This window comes from Drosophila sulfurigaster, chromosome X (genome assembly GCF_023558435.1).
Source record: "Drosophila sulfurigaster albostrigata strain 15112-1811.04 chromosome X, ASM2355843v2, whole genome shotgun sequence".
NCBI lineage: Eukaryota > Metazoa > Arthropoda > Insecta > Diptera > Drosophilidae > Drosophila > Drosophila sulfurigaster.
Window position 1 is genome coordinate 26590609 of NC_084885.1, and position 8281 is coordinate 26598889.

At 33.8% G+C, this 8281-nt stretch overlaps 1 protein-coding gene across 1 annotated transcript in view; it reads right to left on the reverse strand.

The window, feature by feature from the left end:
* The window catches only part of LOC133847537 (serine-rich adhesin for platelets), a 115556-nt gene extending 112144 nt beyond the window's left edge, over window positions 1-3412 (reverse strand). The window contains exon 1 of the mRNA XM_062282667.1: window positions 3274-3412. The gene's annotated coding sequence lies outside the window, so the exon portion shown is untranslated. The remainder of the gene's footprint in view (window positions 1-3273) is intronic.
* Between the last annotated feature and the right edge of the window lie 4869 nt (window positions 3413-8281).

The following is an 8281-nucleotide window of genomic DNA, read 5'->3' on the forward strand; positions in this document are numbered from 1 at the left end:
CACGGGACATTTTTACCACCACTATTTTACACCCGCTACCCATAGGGTAGAAGGGTATTATAACTTTGTGCCGACAGGAAATGTATGTAACAGGTAGAAAGAGGCATCTCCGACCCCATAAAGTATATATATTCATGATCAGCGTCAACAGGTGAGACGATCTAGCCATGTCCGTCTGTCCGTCTGTGTGTCTGTGTGTCTGTCCGTATGAACACCTAGATATCACAGACTATAAGAGATAGAGCTATAATTTTTTCGACAGCATTTGTTATGTTTGCACGCAGATCAAGTTTGTTTCAAATTTTTGCCACGCCCACTTCCGCCCCCGCAAATCAAAAAAGTTGAATAACAATCGTAATTTTATAGCTAGAGTTGCGTATTCTGGTATAAAGAATAATAACTATAATAGTTATGATTCCTAAAAATTTGGTTGCGATCAGACTAAGATTGTGGAAGTTATTAAAGAAATACTTTTGTATGGGCAAAAACACCTACTTACTATGGGTCTGAGTTTCTTTGGCTGACAATCTGGTATATTGTGCCGTCTAGGGTATATTTTGAATGCGGTACTATATCGATATACCATACATACCAGTTGGTATATTTTTTAGTATTTTTGTTGAATATTTGGTATATTTTGAGAATAATACCGCAAAATATATTGCTTTTTTTCAAAATGGGTAGCGGGTATCTCACAGTCGAGCACACTAGACTGTAGCTTTCTTACTTGTTAATTTTGCGGTAATGCTGCCAACTTACTCCATCATTCATATTGTGTAAATATGAGAGAGGAATAAGTTGGTACTTATGTTGTGTACTTACGGTCGCGCACGGGACAAACTTTAAATGATCACCAAAAATACAAATATTTTTTTTTCTCCAAATTTTTTTTATATATTTACTGCGCGCATAAACTCTGTTTGCAAAAAAAATTTGATGCAATTCGAACAAGTGATTTGGATTTACTGATAAGAAATGTTGTTTTTCGGTCGCGCACGGGACATTAAAATAAGTGATAATGCAAATCAAAATTTTTACCGTTATTGGTGATCGCATGTTACTTTTTGCGTTCTCTTTCGTTTCTTGCAATCTCCAAATGATTTTACAAAGCAAAAGACAAAGCATAATGCATTTATTTTAGAAGTTGTTATCAAAACAAAATATGCCCTACAAACATCATAATCACAACAGGTGCGTTTGCGGGACTTTGCATTCGAATATTTTGAAATCTATAAATGATAAATGCAAAATTCTTTCAAGTTTATTAAATTTGAATATTTCTTTATGTAACCATGTTGGAAAAAATCATTTTCAAGAAATTTTAATTTTTTGGTCGCGGTGGACCTTTCTGTGGAAATGCCCATATGCAATATATTATAAAAAAAAATAAACAGAGCAACAAACCGGGAGTAGAAAAAACTCAAAAAAAAAATGCAATTGATTTAAAGTCAAAACAACTTTAGATAAACAAAAAAAACTTCAACAAATAATCAAATTAAAAATATTAAATATATAAAATCCTATTAGGTAAAAAAAAATACAATGTTTATAAAGAATTTAAACAACAGAAACTAACACATTTAAAAAAATAAAATACTTTTAACTTGAAGAGAAAAAGATTTTCGATAAATTAAAGCAAAATCTTGAATAAATGGAAATAAGTAAAAATCTTAAAAGCAGAAATAATAAATAAATAACCTAACAAATATTTTGATATGAAAAAGATTTAAGATAAATAAACCAAAAAATTGCAAGAATATAATAGAAAGCTTTTAAGCGGAAATATTAAAGAATTAAATAAAGAAACTCCAACTCTAAAATTTGTATAAAATTGCAGTAATAATTTGAAAACAACAAGCAGATAAATTATATTTTAAAGTGACTGCAAATGTTATTTAATTGTATAAATAACACAATACAATAATTATCTTTCACACAACCCTTTGCAATGAAATAAAGCTAGGGTATACATAAAGTCGCCGGCCGCAAATGTTGTTGAAAATGTTGTGTCTTTCAAAATCGAATAGTTGGCGTGTGTTCACAAATCGATTGATTACCTTTTGAAGCAATATTTGCGTTTTGGGTTTTGTGGCGTTGACACACAAAGTATAAAACTACCCCACTGCCGTCATGTAAACGAGTACAGGGTATAAATAATTGATAAGCTTGACACAGGAAAGGCCTGGAGGCAGTGAAAGTTGAAACACCGCGCAGCACAAGAGTTGCCCCAAAAACAAAAACAAAAAAAAAAAACAGAGTGGCCATCACAAACAAATACTACAAAAACTAAACTCAACAAATCACACGGCGTGTGTTTATAATTCGCAAATGGTTTAGGCGCGCTGACAAGGGGGCGTAACTCGTGTAATTGACTGAAAAGTTAAGGGTTAAGCTTCCGGCTTAGTTGCAGCTTTGTTTTTTTAAGTGCTAAACTTTAAAACTAGGGAACTCTTTAAAAGTGTATTTGAGAATCAAAAGAAATTTACAATGCATCAGAAAATTTGTTTTGCAGCATTTTAATGTGAAGTCAATTAATTTTGGAAAGCAACATTAAAATTTGTCAAGGAATATAAATAATAGATTCAACATTTTTACAAATAGAATTACTCGACAATGAAATTTTCTCAAAAAAAAGTTAACATCATTTATATGCAAAATTGAAATGTTAAACTTTTGTAACTATTTATAAAGATAAAACATATAAATTTCATATGCAAATCAATGCAATTTTATAAACTGAATTAAATTAATTCCTAAATTTTTTGTAAAATTATTTTACACCAATAAAAGTTTGAAACTTTTTGCGGCAAATGTCGAAAATAGTTTCATACTGCATTCCAATTCCAAATCGAATATAAATGTTTATCGAAAGGTATCACAAACACACACGCACACACACACACACACCCGCTCACTCTTGTAGGTTTTGAGTTTTAGTTTTTGATTGCTTTGAAAACCTTTGAAATTTTTAGAAAATTGCCAATTTGAATATGTAGAATTTGTTTCATTCTACAAAAAAATAAAAAAAAATGCACGAATCAAAGGTAAAATTGAATTTTCGAATAAATCTCGGATTTAGTGGCTTGATTTTAGGCAAAGAAAAGAATTCCACACACGCACAACAAATAGAGGCAAGTGCAAATAACAGCAACAACAATAACAACACTAGACAACAAACAAACAAACTGAAAGCACGTGGCACTTGGGGAAAACGCGCGCGCGAAAAGCACTTGAAAAAAAAAGATGCAAGGAAAATAAGAGGCGAAGACATACGCTCGAATACAAGCACGTAAAAAGCACGCGACGACGACAAACGTTTGGGCACAGTGACTGCTTCACTGTTCACTGTGTTCACGGTGACTGTGACTGCGACTTGCGTTCGTTTCTTTTTCAATTTCAGTTTTAGCGTTGGCTGGCAACAACACTCAACGTTGAACCGCTGAGCGCTCGATTGCGACTGAAGTCGCCGACGCTGCCAGGCACCTGATAATGCTGCCAGCCATCCAACGCCGACGTCGACGTCACCCATTTGCCGAAGCTTGCGAACAGACGAAGCCGAAGCTGAAGCCGAAGCGTCGCTTCGGTGACTCGTTTAACAACTTTTCTCCACACTCTCCGAAGCGTGCGGCTGTGGTGAAAACTCTTTGCTTGCCACGCGGCCAATTCCAAGCAGTTGGACACAGAGTTTTTTTTTCTTTTCTTTGCGCTGGTTTTCTTCTTGCTTTTCTTCTTGCTGCACAGTTAAAACAGACATTTTCCCCTGCCCTGCAGGTTTGCCCGAGACGGCTTCAATGATTAGTTATTACCACATTCAATGGGCCTTTTGTGTTGCACTTGCAGTTGTTGTCGACAACATTAGCGCAAGTGTGCCTAAATTATGAGATCATCAATTTCTTAGCGGAGCAAATCGAGAACTGATATTCTGAGTGATAGCTAATATGATCAGCTATAGCTGATATATATATATTCAACACAAAAATGAAAACAATAAAAACTCGAATCGAATATATAGTAAGATAAAACTTAATCATTTTAATACCAATATGAAACATATTTCATACAACGCTCAGAAAATTTTGTTGGTAAAAAAAAATTTAATAAAATATAATAGATATACATGTACATATGTAATAAATTTGTTTGAAATTTCAAATATAGTACTGTAAAATAAGAAGATTAAGAAGATAAGAAAAGATTTAAAAAAATCATATTCCCATTATAAGAATAAGTCAGAAATATAATGTTCTCAATAAAACCAAAGCATTGTAGTATTATACTTCGAATATACTAAATTAATATACCAAAAAATACTGAAATATAGCTAAATGTACATATATGGGGTATATAGGCTATATTTATACGAAAATAAATTCAGAGAAAGTAAATATACGAAATTAACATACCAAAAAATACTAAATACTAAAATACTACCTAAATGTATTGGGTTACAACTGCTTTAAAATAAATACTGCGATATGCAAAAAAAATATATATATGTATAACCTATATTATAAATATACAATTTAACATTTATTTATTTATTTAGCATTTAACATACATGACTAACAACATTATGACACTTGAATTGAACTTATCTTGAAGAATAACTAAAATATTGATTTATTGATAACCTCCATTTTAAAATAACAAAATAAATGAGTTCTTTAATGCTTCATTCTTTGAATTCATCAATTTGTAATTTAATAAATAAATTGCATTTATCTGCACTGATTTCATTATATCAAGTCAAGTATTCCTTTAGGTTTCGTAGTACAATTTCCCAAAAATATGAGCTGCCAACTCATGATAAGTGCATTTGCTGCATTTCAATAGTTTTGATTGTCAACAGAAGAGACGTCTGATTTTATTACAGACGAACGTTCCTTTAGTTGACTATAAAACTAAAACGATTTAAATAGAAAAAGCTGCTTACACAGTCTTCCGCCGGATGCCCCCACAACTCTCAACTCCAGCGACTGCAGTTGGAGTTGGACTTAGAGTCAGAGTTGGAGTTGGGATCGGGGTCGTTGTCATAGTCGCATCCGCGGACATCGGACACATGAGACTCGAGTTGGAGTTGGCTATCAAAACACATAGAATAAAATAAAGGCAATGATAAGAGTGGCTAGCAGACAGACAGACAGACCGACGGACGGACATTAAGACAGACGAACACGTCGTCCTTCTGCTGTTGCCACTGCGATTGCAACAGCGACTGCGACTGCGATGCCAACATCAACTTCAACTCTGACTCCATCTGTGACTCCACATTCTCAAGTGCGAGCGACCTTTGGCCAGTTGTGTCATTGGCTGGACGGTGCCACGTTGCGAGTTTGTCCACTGCCAGACATTTTGATACCCTTACTTTGGGTATGTGTCAGTTCTTAAAGCCAGTTAACCCAAAGCTAACCACTTATTTTATTAATCTTCATTTTAAACTGTGCTTCAAGTTACTTAAAGTTCAAATCTTTTAAACAATTCTAAGCAAATGAGAAATATTTAAAGCTTTTGTTTTAAATGCGAACTAAAATACATGCCTCACAATTTTTTAGATGAGTGAAAAATTATTTGAATTTGTTTTTAAATTTTCTTGTATTAAAACAACTTTAACTAAAAATGTTGTATGTAGAAACATTTTAATAGAAACGTTTTTATTGCTCGGAAAAATAAATATGATATTTCAAAAAGTTGACTTAGAGTTAAGTCCTGATCAAATCTTGTTAAATTACGTATTTGATTCTCGTTTCTTCCATTCACCACTTTATCAGCTGTCTTCTTTCAATTTTCAGTCAGTAATAACTTAAATAACAATATTTGATTTTTCTTGATCTTAGCGCATCATAAATTCGTGCTGCGTCTTGCTTCAATCGCATTTGATTTATTTCATTTTCATTTTTTCCTTTTTTTGCACGCTTTTCCTTTAGCATTTTGTCCGCAAATCTTTGACAAATGTAAACAGGTGGTTTTTTTGTGCTTTTTGTATTTTACTCTGTTTCTTTTCTACATCTAGTTTTTCTACATTTTTTTTTTGTGCTCATATTCTGAGCTATGCTTTAGTTTATAATGTTGGATGGCAGAATGCGGGTTGCGCTTTTCCGGGTCCTTTTTATACCCGTTACCCATCGGGTAGAAGGGTATTATAACTTTGTGCTGACAGGAAATGAATGTAACAGGCAGAAGACGGCATCTCCGACCGTATGATGTATATATATTCTTGATCAGGGTTAATAGTCGAGACGATAAAGGCATATCCGTCTGTCTGTCTGTCGGTTCTTATGAACACATAGATCTCAGAGACTATAAGAGACAGACAGTATTTTTTTATATTATATATAAATATACCAAATATTGATTTGTACATATTTAAGTATTTTTTGGTATATTAATTCGGTATATTTTAAGCATAATTTCATTATTATTGGCATACTTTTAGTATTTTGCAGAATATTATTTTGGTATATTTTGTGGTATATTTTAAAATAAATCACTTCATTTGAAATGGGTTGCGGGTATCTTACAGTCGAGTGCACTCGACTTCAGCTTTCTTACTTGTTTCTTCTCTGCTCTATCAATGTTACATCTCTCTCTCTCTCTCTCTCTCTATCTTTCTCTCTCCCTCTCTCCCCCTCCTCTCTCCGATTTCTGCTGTTGTAAGCGTCATTTTCTTTTTCTAGGAGGGTTTTTCTACTTTAGATTAGAGTTAATCAGCTTAGCGTGTCACTTTGACTATTAAAAACGACGTGTCGCCAAAGGGTTTTTGGGTCGTTATTGGTGGCTTACCCACAAAAACAGCACAACAGCGACACATGAAAAGTGGGCGTGGCAGCAGTGCGAAGGAGGTTAAAGTGGACACATGTGAAACGTGGCTGTTAATTATAGTCCAGCATTAGGGTTGACATACTGTCAGAGTTGCGACAGCCTGCGACTATTATTACGTTTTATATGCAGGGACAAAACTCAAGCTGAGCGAGTTGCGAAGCCGTAAATCAAATGCATAGAGGACAACACAACAGTCAAGATTTTCAATGGCGTTGTTCGCGTCGCAACAAATATCAAAAAGTTGCTTCAGTTGACAATCGTTAATTACACACGAAATTTAATTACAAAACTAATTGCATTCAATAAGCTGAATTAGTAACGCCTAAAGTCCTTTTGATTCAATTTGAATCTAATTACAATTAGCAAGCAAAACATATTCAATTAATTACTAGCGATGGGATTATGATCGATTATTTTAATCAACTAAAGTGAATTAAAGTTTCGCCCAAATGCGAATAAAATTAATTAAATGTTGCTTCAAATAGTTTCTGATATTTAACTTCCTTTGCTATTACTTTAATGCCGAATGATCATTTCGTTTGTTTTTTAAATCAATAATAAAGTAAAGTGCAATAATTACCAGATTCAAGACTCAAATGCATACAGAAGTATTTCTTAAAATGCAATAGCTAAGTTAATGACAATTCTCTCTCAAGTAGGTTTTAAGTAAGTTTTCGCACAACTTTGACAGTTTTAGTATATTATCATAATATATATAGTATATTTAGTATATTCAAATACTGTATTGTGTGATGAGCAACATATATTATTGTCAAAATAATTCAACTAAATGATTTGAATGTTTGCGCAATTAGCTAAATCTGCGTGTGAATAATAATTGCAAGTATGATAATTAGACGAGTTTTTCAACTAATTATGCAGTGTTTGACGACATGCGACAGGCAAATTAGCAAAGATTTGACATGCGCACTTCCGCTATGATTAACCAGATGATCAACAGCGATCGATCGATGTTCACCCAATTTCCAAGCCAGTCTTTGGCAAGTGCAAGGAGATAAAGTTGCTGGAGATGAAGTTGCTGAAGATGTTTGCCAGTTGAAGATGGGAAGATGGGAAGATGGAAAGATGAGAGTTGAGAGCAGCGTGAAAGAAAGTGCTCCACATCACGGTGCAAGCAAGTTTTTGTGAATTGCTCCACAAAACAACAACGAAACAAAAAAAGTGGCAAACGCTAAGGCATTTTCACCAAACAACAAACACTTGACTTTCCATTGAGACGCCTTCGCCGCATTCAGTCGCCAAGTCGCCAAGTTTGACTTTGACTTTGGCAAATGAATGGCAAAAGCAAACAGGATTTTCAAGTTGTTTGGGAAAGTAACAGTGACTGTGCTGCTGTTGCTGTTGCTGCTGCTGCTGTTGCTGCCACCGTCGTCAACAGCTGTTGTTGCAACAACAAAAGCATTCATTGATTGCCTTTTGGTATTAGTTTCAATTTATTTCA